Source organism: Rhipicephalus microplus, chromosome 1 (assembly GCF_043290135.1).
Source record: "Rhipicephalus microplus isolate Deutch F79 chromosome 1, USDA_Rmic, whole genome shotgun sequence".
NCBI classification, from domain to species: Eukaryota; Metazoa; Arthropoda; class Arachnida; order Ixodida; family Ixodidae; genus Rhipicephalus; species Rhipicephalus microplus.
In genome coordinates this window covers 49541642-49562543 of record NC_134700.1, presented here as the reverse complement: position 1 = coordinate 49562543, position 20902 = coordinate 49541642, and the positions used below count along the sequence as shown (strand labels likewise).

At 42.8% G+C, this 20902-nt stretch overlaps 1 protein-coding gene across 11 annotated transcripts in view; it reads right to left on the bottom strand.

Moving 5' to 3' along the window:
• Positions 1–20902, bottom strand: part of LOC119178502 (uncharacterized) — a 663369-nt gene that overhangs the window by 327358 nt on the left and 315109 nt on the right. For 6 of the 11 annotated variants that reach the window (XM_075867249.1, XM_075867458.1, XM_075867159.1 and 3 more), the window contains exon 1: positions 1053–1238. The exons of the other annotated variants lie outside the window; for them this stretch is intronic. The gene's annotated coding sequence lies outside the window, so the exon portion shown is untranslated. Of the gene's footprint in view, positions 1–1052; positions 1239–20902 lie in introns of those variants that run through there. 11 annotated transcript variants of the gene reach the window in all.

Sequence of the window (20902 nt, the reverse complement as noted above, 5' to 3'; positions counted from 1 at the left end):
GGTATTAAAGTGGGCAACGCCGCAGGAGGAAGCATTTCAGGAACTAAAATGACGCCTGCAGACGCCTCCGCTAATTGCACATTTCGATGATTTCACCGACGAATTTAACGAATTCAATGGGACCATATAAACTATCAATCACCTTTACTGCATTGCGCTTGAGAACAAATGATGTTCACCCGACGTGACGCCTTTATCGCAGAAGCTGATATGTTATGTTTACAAAATTTGATAGTCATCACTGCATTCCAAGTTGACGCTTTACGAACAATATATTTCGTTATGAAAATTTCTATTGAAAAAACAGAGAGGTGTTATTGAGTAATGACAACAGGTGGGATTGAAAATACATGACGGTTCAAATAAAATAGCGTTGAAGAAATTGTTGATCAGTATTGAAAATTGGCCCATGACTTTCAACTGAAAGCCATCATTTAACTCGATATAGATTTATCATTGAGAGAAAATGAAATGGCGACGAAAAATACGTTGTGAATCAATTGAAATATCACAAACGCAATTCTTTACAAGCATAGAAAATCGGCCCATGAGTTTCAAATAAAAGCCATGAGTGGTTCATCAATGCGAAGAAAAAAATTAATATGCACCACACTCGGGAGCAATTTCTCGCCATTAATGCGGTAGATATTATGTCCTTAGGTAAAGCGAATACCATTAGTATCACAATAACTTACATCTGCAGACCACCCGAGAACTGGAATCAAACTCCGGACCTAATTTACGTGAAGCAGATGTCTTACTCAAGGCACAACAGCGCCATAAAAAAAAAGAACGACAACGCCACCGCATGTAGGCGAGTCTTTTTGCGGGTTATATAACTACCAAACGGCGTTTTGCAAAGCGTTGGTGAAACTTTGTATTTTATTGTGCCATATGCATTTGTTTGCGCATGTATTTGACCAGCGAATAGTTTGTAGGGCTTCATGAACTCAAGACAACAACGGTGAGTGCTTTCGGCTTCAACTTCGGTTCGTGGTGCACCGTTCTGCAAGAACAATTAACGCGTGTTCGTGGGCCGTTTTAGCGCTTACCTTGAATGGTGGGTGTTTCGGTCACCGAAATTCACGGATACCAGGGCGACGAGGCTGTGTTCGGCTGTCGACACCTATAGTATGTTTTTTGCACGTGCATCTGCTGTAAGCAATTTCGCTTATTGGTGTAGCGAGGTACATGCGTGTTAGTGATAGCAGCCTATTGTCAGCTGTTTGAAGACAATGCACTTTCGCACGAAAACGTTGCATGGTTATTTTAGCCTGCATACTCTAACATTTGCGTTTCGTTCGCGCGAACTGCCGCGAGCTGCACGCTGGGGCAGCAGCGCCTTTTTAGGATTTCGACGATTACTTAATTCCGTAACGAGAACCTATGTGCAATATTTCACGATATAAAGCCGTTTTTACTCACTTCCAGTGTTTAACTGATCCTATTTAGGGAGATTGGCTACTCTTACATTTATTCAGCATCACACCACTGTTCAAGTGAATGCCAAAACACGCGCCAAGCTCAAGTATGACACAAAAATTAGCGGCGGACAGGTAGGTCTTTTTCCAAATAAAATAACCTTCTGCACATCTCTTTCACAAACGTGCGCATGCTGATGGGGTCAAGAAATGGTGCAGAATGAACCTCAATATCTCTTTTGTTACTTCATGCAGTTGCTCTTTATAAGATGGGGTTTTATAGCTGGTACAACATCTCAACAGTAGTACAGTGGTTGTCTTGGTCGTGGTTCACTGTTACAAATCCATGCTGGAATAAGAGAACCGTACTCAATATTCAATAGAGTGAGCAAATGTCGGTGGCATACGCTCCCCTGCTGACTTCTGCACCTGACGTCTGTATACTCCATGTTGAAGTTCATCATCAAACTACGCAACCACTAATCAAACATCAATCAACCTATTTTCAATTTTGAGCTTTCTCGGTCTCGTTGCTTTCCATTTGTTTCTTTTTTGCCATGCTTACATAAAATCATCAGTTCTATTTGTTTTGTAGAACACGAGCATCAGCATATATAGGCCAGTGCTTCAATAATACTGTCACGCATGCACTATAGAGCGGCTGCACCACGAACACCAAACTTCCCAGCTTCCGCAGTCCTCGCCTCTGTTTTCTTTTCCCCCCTCCTTCACGCATGCGCGCTGGGGAATATGAGCAGGCGCGCGTCTCAATTTTTTTATGAAACAATGCTTACGAAATATCTCTTCAAAGGTTTTTTTCATAAAAATTAAACAATAAAAATTTTATGGCAAGGTGCTCCACATAATTATTGTTTACGAAATATTTCTTTCATGGTTTTTCGATAGGAATGAGAAAATACAGTTTTATTCCATATTGCTCAACAGAAATATTGTTTACGAAATACTTTCTCAAAAGTGTTTCAATAAATATGAGTTAATGACACTTTTATTGCAAAATGCTCAACAGAAATATTGTCGACGAAGTATTGAATCAAGTCAATGAGTACTGTAGAACCGTTGATTATCAATAGAGTCAATTAGTCGATCACTGTCTGACACTGTAAAATCAACGGTCATTTTCATAAGAGTTCCAACTGTAAAGCAGTTGCGAGACTTGGTCGTGGCTGTGTGGTAGAAAAATCGGCAGATTTCACGTACAGTGGAAATTGATGGTATGCGAAGCACGAATGCGGAAGGTTGATATGTCACTTCAACATCAGCACAACGGTGCGAGGCAGAGGTAATTTATTCATTCCATGTCATCATTATGTTTAGACCTTTTACCTTCATCGTCTACTCACGTCACGTAATACCAAATTTGGTTGAGCTAGCAAAACGGCCATGAGGGCGCTATGAGGTTAGCATGTAGTTATGTTTTACATGACATGCAAATCGTGGTTATCATGTTTGCACCTGTAATTTACATTCGTCGTACGTTCACGCCACGTAAAACCGAATTAGGTATATGTGAAACTAGTGAAAAGGCCGCGAGCACGCTATGAGCGAGCATGTCGGAGCGCTCTACATGACACGCACGTCATGATTACCATGTTTGGATGTGTAATCTACTTTCATCGTCTATTCCCGCGTTATACCAAATTTGGTAAATATGCAGCTAGCGAAGCAGCCGCGAGCGCGTCGTGAGCATGGTATGTTGTGATGTTCTTCATTACACGCTTGTCATCAATATCATGTTTGCAGCAGTCATTTAACTTCGTCATTCATTGACGTCACGTAACACCAACTTCGGTATATAAGCACTGCGTCTGCCTCTCTTCGTGACGGAAGGACGCCGGGCGCACTCAAACACGCATGCGTAAAAGTATTGCAGCGTGGCACACGCCTGCGAGTATATGACGGGCACATCTGCGCCTGGCGTGGTATCGCCGGCGTGACGCAAAAAAAAAAAAACGCCAGTGAGCAAGCGCGCCGGGACATGTCGAAGTGTATTCGTGCATTGGGTCTGCCATGTAGTCATGTTCTTACATGACACGCATGTCATGATTATCATGTTTGCGCCAGTCACACACCTTCGTCTTGCATTCCCGTCCTGTAATACCAAACGTGATATTGTTAAGGAGATAAAGTAAAGGAAGAGGAAGGGCACCAGCAGCTGGCAGGCGCGCGAGTGTGCCAATCAGCCATTGTGACGCTTGCCCGTATTTTCCCTCTGTATATGCATTTTGTACAGAAGTCGCCAACCCAGTTACAATATATGCAAAGCTAGCAAAATGGCTGCGAGTGCGCTTGAACGCCGCATTAAGTGATGTTGTTACATGACACGCACCTAATTATCATCATGTTTACACCAGTCCCATACCTTCGTCATCGATTCACATTCCGTACGTAATGTGAAACTTCGTATAAATGAAGCTAGCGAAACGGCACCGAGCGCATGATGAGTGTGGCATGTAGTTGTGTTGTTACATGACACGCATCTGATTATTATCATGTTTGCAACAGTCACACACCATCGTGATCCATTCACGTCCCGTAATACCAAATTTGTTATATGTGAAGGTAACAAAACGACCGCGAGCTTATCAAGAGCGTGGCTTGTAGACATGTTTCTACATGACATACATTTTATGATTATCATGTTTGCATCACTCACATACCTTCTTCACATACATCCATTCACGTCCCGTAATAACAAGTTTGGTATATGCGAAGCTAGTGAAACGGCCGCAAGCGCATCATGAGTGTGGCATGTAGGCATGTTGTTATGTGACACGCATGTCATGATTTTCATGTTAGGATCTGTCGCTTATTTGCCATACAGTCATGTCATACCATACTCTTTTTGCAACATGTCATGTGAACGAAACCACCGCATGACCAGCAAGACCATGAAGTGTATATCATGACATTCACGACATACATGTCATGATTTTCATGTCATGGCTGGTGACTTATCCTCGTCATACAGTCATGTTATGCATACCAATTTTCCTATTGATAACATTATCCAAATGGCGAGGAGGGCTGCAAGTAGTAGGGAATAGATAGACAGATAGATAGATAGATAGATAGATAGATAGATAGATAGATAGATAGATAGATAGATAGACGCTAATATATATGTATATATTATCTTCTAACATATTATCTGAACCACCCCCCTTACACAATGCCCCTCGAGGGCTCAGTAAGGTACTGTAAATAAATACAAAAATAAATAAATAAATAAATAAATAAGCATAAAAGTGCCTGCGGTCTGCAGAGAAATGCTTTTCATATAATATCTTTAGCATTGGTTGCTACCAATACATTCATTCATAGTAGACACTTGCAGCGCCATGCTGAAGCACAAAAACGCAACTGTCAAAGTTCGCGCTTGATTTGTGCATACCTGTGCGTTCTTTTAGAGACTTATGATTTCTACCTTAATCACAACGTCGTTTATAGTTGTACCATTTATACAGGGTCTATCACAAGCCTCTCTGTACACTCACAGAATTATTGAAACATATCGAAGCTTATGCCCTCCCACTCTCTGGTGCGGGAAGGAAAACATATGCACTTGAAGATGAAGAGAAAAATAAAAGTGAAATTTGCAAGTACAGTTTGATTGCGACATGTTGTCAGGCAAAAATATAGCTAACAAACAACTCTCGAACAGTGTTCTATAGATGGTAGGTTTGTTTTTACTTTGGTTAAAAACTGTACTATGGCTGTAAACGTATACTATGACGAAGCCAGTAGGCAGTTATTCTTCCCAACAAGGAAAAAGCTTCAATTAATGCGACGTTCGCAATCACACTTTCATCGGACAGTTTACCTACATCGATCACCGTAATCAAAACTTTTGCTCACGGCAGGGGTACTGCGGCTGGAAACGCCCTGCTTCTTTTTTTTCCCTCGCACTTGTACTGCACGTGGCGCAACTATGGCAACCATTTTATGCCTGTATACTGGCATAGGTGAGGGCGACATAGGAGCTGTGGCAGGACGGGCGGGAAGCCTTGACAATCACCGCTCACCCGTCTGCAAGATTGGAGAAGTGCGTGCGCGAACTTTCTCGCGAGGTTAACTCCCGATTACGGACGACCGCCGTATGGTCGCAGTGTCTGTAGCGGCACCGTTGGAACACCGTAGACATTTCCTCGTAGTAAAAACTTGCTGTGCGAGATGGTGATTACTAGAGACCGGATTATAAAGAGATGCATATATTGTTCCTTGTGTTGCGCTCGTGTCACTTGAATATATGGGCACTAATGAGTGGTTAAAAAGGGTGATAGTGTTTTTTGTAGTGCAGATTATTGCCTACTTCCATGCTTGTGCCTAAATTTTTATATTTGCCTACAAATGCACATATTCAATATCGGTGCCTATATTAACACTATTCGCATAAATTTCAGTACAGTTGGATATTGGTATTTATGTTACCGGGCGAAATTGGGCTTTCGCAACTCTATGCGTAGCAAAATATACTCTACCTCGGAAGTTTCTTTCAGCACTGTCAAACTACAAGGCGCCTTAACCAATAGGATGGCCGATTAGCCTATATACATATATTCATCCGCGTCACGTCGTCTGCTCGGCATTTGCTTGGCGGCTGTTCACTTGCGTAGGGAATAGGAGGTGCTTCTCTGCAGCAGCAGGATGATGGAGAACGAACGCGAAACAGCGGAGTGTTATAAGAGGAAAGTAGAGCGCAGGGAAAAAACATCACACATCCGTGTTCTTTTTGTTTCATTCGTCATTTTGTTCTTGAAGGCTGCTAGGCAGGTTAAATGAGAAATTTTAGTCAGACACTGACAGGCGTTGCGTGCCGAATGAAAAGCGTTGTACAACAAAACTTTTTCATTGGTTCATTGCGAGCCACACAAGCACAATTTGAAAAAGTGAGCTTGAAACATTTGCTGCTCGCGGCGTGTAGACTTCGCAGGCCCAATCCATTTTCTGTCCTCCTCGGTGTCCCATTACCTCGGAGCCGCAAGATTACATCACGCAGACGCATCAAGACGTCATGCGCACACCATATTCCCATGACAAACCCTAGCCGTGTCGTGCGCGGAAGGTGTGTTGAGTCGCTCAAGCATTCTCTGTATTTCACTGCCTGTATCTGTGGGATGTAACGCTCTGCGAGTGCACACTTGGGAAGGCTGGCATGAATCATATATCGTTAGCACAATACAGAGCATCGCACTGCTGGAACTGGTGGGCGATGCACCGAAACCGCGCAAAGGGTTGTTAATGCTGGCACCTGCACGATGCGAGATCGGTGATAACACCAAATCAAACAAAATAAAGGTAGCTTAGTATCGCATCTCACTAGGCGGAAAATAAGGAAATAATATAAAAATAAATGGCATGCACCTAATCAGTCTGCATATTTTGGTATTTATATCTACCTTCCTACCTCTTCTCCCGCATTTTTTTTTTGAAGCAGCGCACGTGTACGAGACACAAAACAGACGAAAAAGACAGACTACCGCTGCATTCGCAACTATTTTATTTCACAGAAAACATGGGTAGTATATGACATGACAGCGCAGCACATCTGACATTGACATTCATTTTTTAACAGAGTCTACCCCGCCGCGGTTGTGTAGTGGCTAAGGTACTAAGCTGCCAATCCGCAGGTCGCGGGATTGAATCCCGGCTGCGCCGGCTGCATTTTTGATGGAGGAGAAAATGCTGAGGCCATGTGCTCAAATTTGGGTGCACGTTAAAGAACCCCAGACGATCGAAATTTCTGGAGCCCTACACTACAGCGTCTCTCATAATCATATGGTGGGTTTGCGACGTTAAACCTCAACAATCAATCAATCAACAGAGTCTAGAGATCTTCTAAAAAGACAATTCGTGCTCGCTTAGAACAACCGATGCTTGGCTATAGCAATCATTTTTTATTGATATGAAACTGATCAGTCAAGCACCGGTTGTTCTAAACAATTGTTAAATGGCTTTTGCGGATGATCACTGCACCCTGTTCCCACTTGAATGTCTTGGTTACACACGGGGCGCTATCATGTAGGGTATAGGGTGGGGCAAAATGCATATAAAATGATACCTTTCTTTATTTCACTCCCTACTGTTCAACATCTATGCAGAATCTTTCCTTGCACATTGCAAAACATTACTTAAATATAAATGAAAGTGCCCCAAATGCGTGATTTCCCCCCAACTTGTGGGGCAAAACGAGACGCTGCGTGTGCAAAACAAGACAGCGTGTAACAACTTATTCCTTCAGTTTTTGCAGTAGAAAGAATTGATATTCACTCTGTGGGCCCCCACCCAGTCTTGGATACTTGGGCTCCACGCATTGAATCAAAACATAACGCACTGGTGCGTTGCTCCTAAACTCCCTACAGATCTAACACCACCAGCCTTTCATTCTGCTAATGTTGCCATTTGTTGAACGCTTGCAGCTCAATAGATTATTAATTGTTGGAAGCTAGCTATGTTCTGGCATGTCTTTTTTTTCCTCTTTTGGACCGTTGTGATCCAGAACAGCTCAAGTCTTTCGTGGCTTTTAACTTAGTCCGACAAGCTTTTTGAGGCTATGAATTCAAAACATTTCTAGGTTCAGACGGTTTGGAGATATATACTAAACAAAGATAAATACACATGGCGAGTTTAGGTAATGGTTTAATCAATAACGCACTCTCTATGTCAATTGCATACCATTCTATCGCGTTTTGCACCTCTGACATGCTCGCATTACGAAAAAATTCCGCTTTGTCTCTGGCACAAACGAGCTAAACTTTTTTGTGCTATGTTGCTCCTGCTGAAAAGTAACACAATAATTATTTACGTTGCTGTACTAATGAAAGAGTAGCTTTATGCGCTGATATGAACATTTAGCCGAGCAGAAAAATACCCCTTTTTTGACGAGTCACTAAAACAGCAAAGTATTTTTCCTGCGCGAACGCTGTGAGCAATAAACTTTTGCACGTGAAAAGGTAGGCGAGCATTTACTCTTTTGAAAGAAAAAGGCAAGACGCCCTTCACCTGTGAAACAAAGCTTCCATGTGGAAGGCGAAAGGCCTTTATTATATTTTTGACACCCCCTTGTTCGGTGTATTTTTATATTTATACAATTCAATGGCTTGCCTATTAGACAGTATTTCGTGTACTTCTCGACTTCAAGTACCAGCTCCTATTGCTGGAAAAGAGAAATCAAGAAAAGTAGTTTTTGTATTAGCTACAGTGTCCGGCAAAGTCAAAATGTCCCATTTTACCCGTATCTCATTTTAGACCCTATATTAACCATGCTTTTAGCGAAATGAACTTGTGAATGCAGCGGTTGTCTGTCTTCTTCGTTCCTTTCTGGCCATGTTTCCAATTTCTGCTGCAATAGTAAACATGAACTAACACCAACCCGCTCAACTTTCAAGGTTACAGAACTCCTCTTCAAGCAACGCATTATACAAACTACACATGTCGCACCAAATAACCGTTTTAGTGTCACATACTACTTCATGCACTCAGGACCAGGGTTTAACGCAGAAAGTTTTCTTGGGAAAGGAGGCGGGGACACCCTAACAAAAATACGGCAGGGCAGACAAATGGTGATTTTGTGCTATGTATGCATGGCAACAAATATTTTAGGGTGGGGGGGGGGGGGTAGGGGGCACTAATTCGGAGTGTCAGTTCCTGCCTAAGCACCTGCTCAGGACCATTTCTTGTGGCACGTTAGCTCCACCCCCTTACGGCAAGCGCCCGTTAGATGAAGGGCAAGCGACGTTCCGTCTGAAATTTCACCTCTTTTCAAGGCCTGTATCATTGTGAACCTTATCATGCGAGATCGTGAGGGCCTAGTTGCCAATTCGAAATGCTCACAACGGCTTGAGGGCCTTTGAGGCTGACGAAAATTGACCTGTGCCATTAGACCCGGTGAATACGGGTTAAAAGACGTTCCTGTTCTATTAGTGACCTGGCCATTTGTTCCTCCTGTTATGACCTTCACAGCCATGTCGAAAAGGGACCCAGGGATGTGTGTATTTGATGGTGGTTATTTAACTCACCATTCTGAACAATAAAAAAGAAGAACGTTTTCCGCAAACTCTTCAGGAAAAAATTGCTTAGCTATGGTAAATCGTTGGCGCATTTGTGCCATCATAAACTAAATGATTTCTTTTCGCTTTCTGCATGTCATATGTTTAGCGCGTATTTCTTAGAAAATTTGCATTTTCGTAAAAGTTTATTGTGCCATAATGACCATTTTCGTTGCCTAAACCTTGTTTCGCCTGCCTATATTTGACGCCTAAACACCGATTTTTGGGTGCCTAAGAATGCGGTCTCTGGTGATTAAATAACATGGTGGGTTTAGAGCTACAAAAGACGTATGCGTATGAGAGACGTACGCTTGCGCCAGCCTGTCCTCCAACTCTCGCATGTGGGCGTCTTTTGCAGCGCTAAAATCAACATCTTATTTCCTCCCAAGCCTGGAGTGGCCTTCGCGTGCGAGTAATATCGAGTGCGACGCAGGAGAATCAGGTTGAGCTATCCGCTGAAATATAAAAAGTTCACGCGCCTAAAAGACCTGGTTTGTCCAAGCTATCGCACCATTACACTGAACGCTGCGAAATTCTTGCCTGTTGAGCAGACCTAACTAAGACAATACTAGCCGTGAAAACAGCCACATTGAATGACTTCGCGGTGGTTCTCAGCCATTATAAACGTCACAATTCACAAAGGCGCCTTCACAACAGTAATTTAGAGTTCTGCCTTTGTTGCGAATACTTTCAACAAATAAATTTACCGCGTGAGCATTGGGTGTGCGTGGGCAATCATACCTATAAATATCAACGGTGTGACAGTATGGCATGGTATATAGTCACGTGTTTTTCGCAAATTACTTCAGCTGAATGTTCTGTGCTTGTGTGTGTGATATTGTGTTTCTGTGTTCAACACGTATTCCCAATGTTTTCAAAGCCACAAGTACCCAGAATTTAGAAACAGTCAGCCACTCTGCTTGATCAGTAATTCTTTCAAAAGGTCTTCAATTTTGTCCGCAAATCTAACGTCTTCATTACTAAGATGCCCGTTGTTGTGCGATTATTTTTACGATGTTCCAGCGTAACCGAAATGGTATCGCTGAGCGCAGCATCAAGCAAAAATAATACTCAACGCAGTTACTATAAAAGGCGCTCATACACTCCTTAGGCACACTGACACAACTTAACGCAGTTGTTACTTTAGGTCATTCTGTTTTCGGCGTCAGTTTGGTACTTGTTTATGACACTGCACTATTGATGCTTTGGTGCCTGGTGCGACATCTATATACATCGTGAAGACCTCAATAATTTATTATGAATGGAGAGAATATATGGTGGTCTTAAAAATATATTGATTGTCAAAATAACACGCCTTGCCAAATGTACACAGTTTCCTAAAATGTACCACAGTTTAAGGAACTTAAGAGAGGAGAAAAGGCAGCCATGCTGTTCAGTTGTGTGAGATGCGCGAAGGTCCGTGTGCCTGTCCGCTAAACCATTTTTGATATGATGACTGTAATGTAAGTGATGCAGCTAAATTCGCGTTTGATGAAATGTATGTACCGCTAAATAAATCTCGGGTGGCCAGTAGTCAGCTGCCGTAGTCATGCCGTGTCTCTCTGAATGACCCTTTACTGGCATCCGATAATGCTTATTTAGATCTGGCATGTCGTGTTCTTGCGACATACCTGAAATTCCGCCTCAAGGAAAAAGATGTTTCTTTCATGGCAGCCGACCTCATGTACATTGCATCATAGTTATTTTGAGGTGAAGCTCAGACATTTATTTGCAATGCTAGTTTCCTGCAAGAAATGTAGGTTATAGATTAACGGTTATATTAATGTTTAGCGTGCAATCGTAGAAAAAATATTTTGCCAATCAGTCACTATAGGCGATGAGCAATGCGGCTTTAGAACGTAATTCTTAGCGTAGTACCCCTGTATTTTTAAATGCAAAGTAGTTCTCAGTGAACTTCGGCGAGCTTCCCCGTATCTATCTATCTATCTATCTATCTATCTATCTATCTATCTATCTATCTATCTATCTATCTATCTATCTATCTATCTATCTATCTATCTATCTATCTATCTATCTATCTATCTATCTATCTATCTATCTATCCGACTACAGCGTTTAGCTCTCCTGGCCATTTTGTTAATGGAATCTATACCAAAATTAGTGTGGCATAACATGACTATGAATAGCATAAGAAACTAGTCATAACATGAAAGTCATGACATGCATGTAAAGATTGTCATGATTTACACGTCCTGGTCTTGCTGCTCCTGCAGTGGTTTCATTCACCAGACACATCAGCAAAACTGCTATGGCACGACATGACTGAATGCGAACATAAGTGACAGACCTTTACGGGGAATTCATGACATGCGTGTAATGTAAGAACATCGCTACAAGCCACGCTCATGGTGCACTCGTGGTCGTTTCGTTGGCATTACATACTGCAAACTTGATATCACGGGACGTGAATGGTTGATGAAAGTGCATGACGAGAGTGAAAACTTGATATTCGCGACATGCCTGTCTCTTAGAAACCTACATCCTACGCCTATAATGCGCTTGCACCGATTTCACTAGCTTCACGTATAACAAATTTGGTATCACTTGACGCGAATAAGATGATGATGGTGAAAACAATTTATTATGAAGTGACGTGAATAGACGACGAAGATAAATGACACTACAAACATGCTAATCATGACAAGCAAGTCACGTAAAACATGACTACAAGCTACGTTCATAGCGCGCTCCCGGCTGTTTTGCCAGCTTCACATTTACCAAATTTGGTATTACGTGACGCAAGTGGACGACGAGCCCGAATTTCTGGCGCAAACATGATAGTCATAACATGAAAGTTATGTACAGCCCAATTTTCTATCGCCTCGTTACGTTGGCCTTATTCTAATGCGACAGTTCAACTTTCCTCATTCGTGCTCCGCATATCATCGATCTCCACTGTACGTGGGATCCACCACTTTTTTTGACCACAATATTTAATTGTGTTTGCTATTGTTTCTTTATTATTATATGTGGGGTTTAACGTCCCAAAACCACCAAATGATTATGAGAGACGCCGTAGTAGAGGGCTCCGGAAATTTCGACCACCTGGGGTTCTTTAACGTGCACCCAAGTCTGAGCACACGGGCCTACAACAATTCCGCCACCATCGGAAATGCAGCCGCCACAGCCGGGATTCGAACCCGCGACCTGCGGGTCAGCAGCCGAGTACCTTAGCCACTAGACCACCGTGGCGGGCGGTATTGTTTCTTTGTCAGACAAAATATATGCTTTGTAGTGCAGTAGAAGGACGCCAGTGCCAAAAGTTGCGGTCAGTGGCGAGACTTGTGACGGAAGTGCGCTTCACCTACTAATCTCATAGGCAACTTCCTGCCGCGACTGGACGAAAGAAATTCATGGGAAACTTCCTGCCGCGACTATACGCAAACAGAACGGCCGTAAAATGAACAAGCACGCGAACCTGTCGAGTGGGCCGCGATAACAATCACCCTCCCGATTGATTTTCTGAGGTGACAAGAATAACCCCTCCGCTTTCACCGGCAGCTCTACGTGTCTGAGTGCTCCCAACCAGCTTTCCCCATTTGCGAGTTGGGCTCGAATGAACTCGGACGTGTGAGTGAGATGACAGCGTGCAGGAGACGGCTACAGTGCCTACCCACCTTGCAAGAAAGGCCATAGCCGAGAATCACTGCTTTGGGGACACGCGTGCTGTGGCTCAAACACAAAATGGCACACTGTCACGTTCCCGGAGACACAGGCTTCACGGGGAAAGGCCTTTCCATCTCAGTCAATAGACCTCATCTCCTTGATTGATTTCTGTCGCGCTATGTTATAAGGCTCGTGTGCACTGGCGATGTTGTCTTTCCACCGAGCCCTTTCATTGGTGCGCTCTGTTCTATGCTTATTTTCGCACGGAACTTTGTCCTTTTCTCATCTCCATGGAAATCAGTCCTGCCTTTCTATCTGAGATAACTCAATAAAGGAGCGTAAAACTAATTTTTTACTTGTGTTCTTTAAGAGGTAATGAAGCCAACAAAAGCCCAAATCACTGTATATTTACCGTTAATCATTGTGTATCAGAAATGGTAAATTCTCATGCCTCAAGTTGCCGGAACAGCTGTCATTACTTGAAGACGCAGCTGTTTTTTTCCATAATAACATATTGTAGCTGTAGAATAACTCACACAGGCAAAAAAAAACGGCTTGTTCTTGTGTGTTTCTCTGCTTTGTGTTGTATTGCGGCTAAGATACGTCTTCAAGCAAGTGCCAACTAGGCCGCCAAACTGCCTTGTAAAATGTTACCTTTTAACTCATTATTAGTATAATAACGAAAGAAGTGAAAATTTGAAGACTCACCTTGATTTGTTAAACAGAATAATTAGAGCAAACAGGAAAGAAAGCCGAAAAACATACAGGCGATATTATTTATGCAAAGCATTACTTAGCAAATTTCAGTGATCTGTCTATCTAGCCACCTACGACGTTTACCGCTCCTGGCCGTTTCGATGATGCGATTTATTCCAAATTTGTATGACATAGCATAATTGTATGGCGAGCGAACTTGACTAGTCATAACATGAAAATCCTGATAGGTATGTCATGAATGTTATGATTTGCATGCCTTGGTGTTGCTGCGTTTGCGGTGGTTTTGTTCACATAACTTATTGCGAAATTTGTTTGCTAAGACGCGGCTGCATGCTGAACAGAGCATCAGGCTCTAACGTGGAAACCATGACATGCTTGACTATATATTTATTTTGTTGATTTGATTACATACTGCAGGCCTTTCATGAAGGCCTTAGGCAGGCGTGGGGCGTGAATAAGTAACACAACAGAAGCTCGAAAAAAGAAGATAAAAAATTAAATACATTAAGTAATATATTTTGAAGTAGTGACATCGAAAAATATGCAACATGATCAAGCATACATTTTGGCAGTAGGCACTCACAAAGCGCAAACTACTCATAATACAATTACCCACATAGCATAGAGCCCATACGAGCACTGATTCCGTACTCACATAGCCTAAAGAAAGTTTCAGCATTCATTCGAACATGGCAAAACAAGAAAATGCATGACGCCACAATACGCCCACCAAGCGCCGCAGTGCTCAGAAGCCATATCTTTTATCGCATGCATAAAGTAATGATTGCTATGCAGTGCTAACAAATCAGAAGGTAAGGCATTCTATTCGACGGTTGTCCGTGGAAAGAAAGAGTACAAAAAAGTACTCGTGCTGCACTTCAGCTCGGCCTCTTTTTTGGTGTGATAAGACCGAGTTAAGCGGCTAATGGTGGGTGCTACGAGTTGAGATGGATGAACCCGTAACGTAATGTAATAAAATAAATTTATAAAATCAGCCTATCGTGATAGTGCCTTGTTTCAGGATCTTCTAGTCCTGCTTTCTGTAGGAGGTGCAGCGGGGATGTTTTCCAACTATTACTGTTGTATAAGAACCTAGCAGGTTTTCTTTGTACACCTTCCAGTTTTAGTTTATTAGAGGCTGTCCAGGGGTCCCAGGCTACTGCGGCATACTCCAATATAGGTCTAACAAACGTCTTGTAGGCTAATAATAATAATAATAATAATAATAATAAAATATAATAAGCAGTAATTACTACATAGTCATTCAAGCGTAAATCAGAGGTTATGATTACTCCTAGATACTTGGAACTCTGCACAAAACATAGTGGCTGATTATTGATGAAATACGTGAAATATGTGATGAAATACGTGAAGAAGTAGTTGCTTCTTGTGGGTTATAGACATTGCTACTGTTTTTGCTATTAATTGGCATCTGCCACGTACTACACCAGTTCGCAATTGTACCTAATGCTGCATTTAGTAGCACCTGATTATCAGGGCTAGATACTTCTTCGTATATTATGCAGTCGTCTGCGAACAGCTGAATGTGTACACCTATGTCTTGAACGATATCATTGATGAATAGCAGGAAAAATAAAGGACAGAGAACGGAGCCCTGAGGAACACTAGATGCCACCGGAGATCAAGGAGAAGTCGTGCCGTCAATGATTGTACATTGATTGATTGATTGATTGATTGATTGATTGAACGTTTATTATCATTTGTCACATGAGGTTTACAAACACTGATTGGACTCATAGCCTGAGGCTAGTGTAATATTGGAGCAAGCCATTGCCGCCTTGACGAGAGGTACGCAGTAATCCAGGCCACAAGGCGATACTTTGGAGTATCGGCTTCAAATTTAGTATCAGTTTAGGGTGGGACACCCGATGAAAGGCTTTTTCAAAGTCTAGAAATATTATATCTACCTGATTATATCTGTCTTGCACCAAAGAAAGGTCATGCGTTGCTAGGACTAGTTGAGTAACTGTAGACAACCCTCTTCAAAATCCGTCTTGCCGATCATCAGTCAAACTATTGCTCTCAACAAAGGCAGATATGTGCTCGAGTGTAATATGTTCAAGCAGCTTCACTGAAGTACACAAATTTGATATAGGCCTGTATGATGAAGGTGATGAGTGGTCTGCTGATTTGGGTAAGGGGACAATTTTGGCAAATCTCTAGTCATCTGAAAGTTCCGCACAAACGAGAGATTTGCGATATAACGAAGTTAAATACTTGGTGCACAATTCAGCATATTGCACAAGGAAAGTATATGGTATTTCATCAATACCAGAAGGTTTATTGCTATCTAAAATAGGAAGCAACGTCAAGACAACCTCCTCACTAATGAGTATATTGTCAATAGGCGGTTTTTCTTTGAGAAGTAGAATTTTTGGATTACTAGCATTATCTTGAGTGAATACAGACCAAAAATATGTGTTAAGTATTTGAGCTACTTCATGTTTGTCGTCAAATATTGCATCAACGACTGACAGACGAGGTGCCGCTTTTTTTCGGTGACAAAAATATCGCAAGAATTTATCAGGGGATGAAAAGACTGGACGAGCTGAAACGCGCATGCATCAAAGCAACACAGCTCGGTGCGCGATTGTGAGTATATGGCAGGACCGTTGCCTGGCATGGCAACGCCGGCGTGACGTGACCAAATGAACGTCGGTGAGCACGCACACCGCGTCACGTTGAAATGGATTGGGTCTTGACTGTGGCATGCAATCATGTTCTTACACGACACGCATCTCGGAATTATTATGTTTGCACAAGTCACATACCTTCGTCATTCATTCGCGTCACGTAATACTAAATTTGGCATGTGCGAAGCTAGCAAAACTGCAGCGAGTGTATTATCAGAGTGGCGTGTAGTCATGTTGTTACATGACACGCATCTCATGTTTATCATGTTTGCACCGGTATAATACCTTCGCCATTCACTATTCACTTCTCGTAATATCAAAATCGGTATAAGTCAATCTAGCAAAACGGCCGCCAGCACATCATGAGTGTGGCATGTATTCATGTTGTTCCATGTCACGCATGTAATGATTATCAGGTTTGCACCAATCCCATACCTTCGTCAATTATTCACGTACTGTAATACCAAATTTAGTATATGAGACGCTAGCAAAACGGCCGCGCGAACATCGTGAGCCTGGCATGTATTCGGGTTGTCACATGAGATGCATGTCATGATATTCATGCTAAGGTCTGTCGTTTGTGTTAGCCATGCAGTCATGCCATACCATACCAGTTTTGTAACTTGCCATGTGAGCAAAACCACCGCATGAGCTACAGGACCATGATATGTAAATCATGTCATTTATGACATACATTTCATGATTATCAAGTTATGACTAGTTGTGTATGTCCTTCATACAGTCATGGTATGCCATACCAAGTTTGGTATCATACCATTATTGAGACGGCCAGGAGAGCTAAAAGTCGTAGGCGGCTAGAGAGATACGATCAAAGCCGCCAAAGTTCGCTATTAAATGCCTCGCAAACAAAAACGATATACGTCCAAGATTTGAGCTCGCTAACTTCCGAGTACCAATTGACTACTCTACCTACTACGCCACGCCATAATACGTTGAACAGGTTGTGAAGTAACTATTTATCCAAAGTACACGCCACTCGGCTTCATGTTTACAAGTCGCACAGTCAAGTTTGATTCGATATTTCTTTCCCAATAACAAAGGCGTCTTTCTTCTACACTGACCAACGCTTTTTAGGCACCGAATGACGTGCAGATACTTGCAAGAGGGCAAGGTTTTTGATGTATCCATATATTATTTCTGCAAAAAAATTTGCAGATCCCACGTATAGTTGGAATCGATGATATGCGAAGCACGAATGAGAAATATCATATGTGACTTTAAAATCAGCACAACGTTACGAGGTGGAAGTAAGTGATGCCGTACATGACTTCCGTGTCATGATAATCTTGTTTGGATGTGTCGTTTATCTTCGTCATTTATTCACGTCGCGTGGTACCAAATTTAGTATATGTGGAGCGAGCGAAACGGCCGTGAGCACGCTATGAGCGTGGTATGTTGTCATGTTCGCATACATGACACGCGTGTCAGGATTATAATCTGTGCACCAGTCATATATTTCGTCATCTATGGATGTCACGCGACAGCAAATGTGGTATATGTGGGGCTAGCAAAATGGCCTCGAGCGCTTCATGAAGCGCTCAATATGCTCCAAAGTAGCGTTGACGCGCGCGCACGCTGGGCAAAACGACGCTGCGTTACCAAATCTCGAGCAGTCCATAGTCTGACGCCAGGCGCGACCAGCGTCCATCGGCGCAGCCCGACGGCAACCGGTGCGAAATGCGACATGCTGCATTTCGTGCTGATGCACCAAAGTTCAGAAGCACCAAAGTATCAGCACCGTTTCCACCATCAACTAAACCCATAACTTCGAAAAAGGGAGAAAGTAAAGAGTATCGGTGACATGATAAAAATAATTCTGAAGGGCTTTTGTCAACGCGCAGAATTCACAGAGCGGAAACATCGCTTGACCAGCTGTGCGTAAATACCGATTTTAAGGGGAGACACGTTGTCAAAATTTAGTAATCATAACTTGGAGTTTTCTGAACTGACTACACTGAGGTCACCTTGAAAACTTGGGATGAATATATTTTGTCTATGCAGTTATTGTTTCTATCTTATCTGTGCAAATTGCTGATTTTCTCATACCCGACTGCGACAAGCCTGTCCTTCATCGTCATCAGCGTTATCGTTTTTGTTATTCAGGGATGACAGAGGGCATGGCTCGACCCTAACAAGCTTTGCCTTCAAAAATACAAATGCTTTGACGGTAGGCGCATCTTGCTCTAAACACATACTTAGCGTGGCATTCTAACTCTAAGAGGCTTCGATGGCTCGAATATACAATATAATTACCTCATGAGCAGTTAAACATCGGTAATAAATGACCATTTAAAATTCGCTGCGCATCGTAATTCACGACCTCGTTTTAGAAAGTGACATACTTCCATCTAATCTACGCCAGCGAGGCTATGAGGTGGTGTGCTGTAAATAGCCCTCAATCAATGTGTGTAAGAGGCCGCATGGCTTTTGCAGTAATGCAACCGCCCTCATGGTTCCCTAAAGGCAGGCGGTCATTGCCGGCTGCCTGCCGTGACTTAGGACGCTGCCCGGGCGCTGAGCTGGTCTCCTCGCCTAAGTGATGCTGGTGGGAAAGAGCCCACTTAGACGAGTGCCACCACTGCGACTTCAAATCCGCCTGCCCCAGAGTGACCGCCTTCGCTTAGGAAAGATTCACGGCAGCTGAAGCCATTTATGTGTAAACAAACACGGACGTTTGTTGCCTAAGCGGCTACTCTTGGCGAAGGTCCTAATATGTAAACAAACACGAACGTTTGTTGCCTAAGTGGCTGCTGTTGGCGAAGGTCCTAAGAGACCATGGAAAAGATTGTAGATGCCATCACGTTCTCACTATATTGTGAGCAGCGGCATACAGAAATGAGAATATTGATAGTTCGGCAAACAGGCTAGGCTCTAACTTGATTATTTAGCAAAGATTCTCAGTGCTCCAATATCAGATAAAAGAATAAATGACAGCTAATTGCCATGGATCATTCTGCACTGGCTACCAATTATATTTACGATCATTTTTGCTCGTTAGAGGGGCTTTATTGTATCACTGGCACAGCATTACGACTTGAGAAAAGATATGAAAAAAGAATAACCTGTCAGAATCACGTGCACTCTTGTCGTCATCATATACTGGTTACCTATTTAGGGTAAGTATTTGGCATGGGTTCGTGACGTCAACGAAAGCACAGATGACTTCTACAAAATGTAACTGTTGATTAGGCAGAACTTGTAGCTGGTAAACACTAAGCAAGATTACAGCGATGCACACTTGCCCAGGTAGCAGCGAAAAGAGCGTCGGCCGTCGATCAACCGACAAACGGCGAAGCGCGTTGGCATTTACCCATGTGCTGTCGAATATTCCAGCCTTATCACTAGTATTCGTGTAAGCACTGGAAAAATCTCGAATGTTTGCGTGTTCCAGGAAATCTCACGGGAAAAATTTACTATAATTTTGAACCTTCCCGAACAATGAGGCGCAGTTTGTGCTGAGCTTTTGGCAGGCTTTGCGGATGAAAAACGAATGAAACACAAGTGAAAGTGAGAAATGCACGTGGCAGTATTTTAGCTGCTCAAGTTACGCAGTGAAATTGATGGTTCTGCGAAATTGATTGATATGTGGGGTTTAACGTCTAAAAAGCACTATATGATTATGAGAAACACCGTAGTGGAGGGCTCCGGAAGTTTTGACCACCTGGGGTTCTTTAACTTGCACCCAAATATGAGTACACGGGCCTACAACATTTCCGCCTCCATCGGAAATGCAGCCGCCACAGCCGCTATTCGATCCCGCGACCTGCGGGTCAGCAGCCGAATACTTTAGCCACTACACCACCGTGGCGGGGCTGTGCAGGAACATGTCAGCAGTGATGATGCAGTTGTAATATTCTGTTGTGCCCCCGGTAAATTCACGAAGGAAAAATTTGAGCAGAAACAGTGCGGCTACGAGAAAACTCTATGAGTTGTCTGAACCACTCTTACGATCGCTATGGGCGTTGAGGACATTCAACTGCAGTGAGATATCTGGGTGCCATGGGTGATCTTGTGCTAATTCACAACCATGTCACGCTGCCTGATAATCGCTGGTGTGTTTCAATAATTTCGATGCTTCGATTTTTGTGTGCTGTTTCCGCGGTACGCAATGGACAATATTGACAATCTTAGTCTTGAACTGAGGTTGGTGTGGCAGTATTAATAAATAATTTTGGCTGCCAGTAGCGTAAAACCTTGCATGTAAACACTTGTGGTTGGATTGAAACCAAAATTTACGTGAATGGTTGGAGAAGTCGAAAGCGGCGTGGTATAGAAACAACATATTTTTGTTGTATAGTTGTGCCGTGTCCCACATTTTCTAATGAATAATCCAAACAGCGTACATGTTTGGTGTATTGGTAAAAATTACCTCCAGAGAGGTTTAGAAGAGCACATC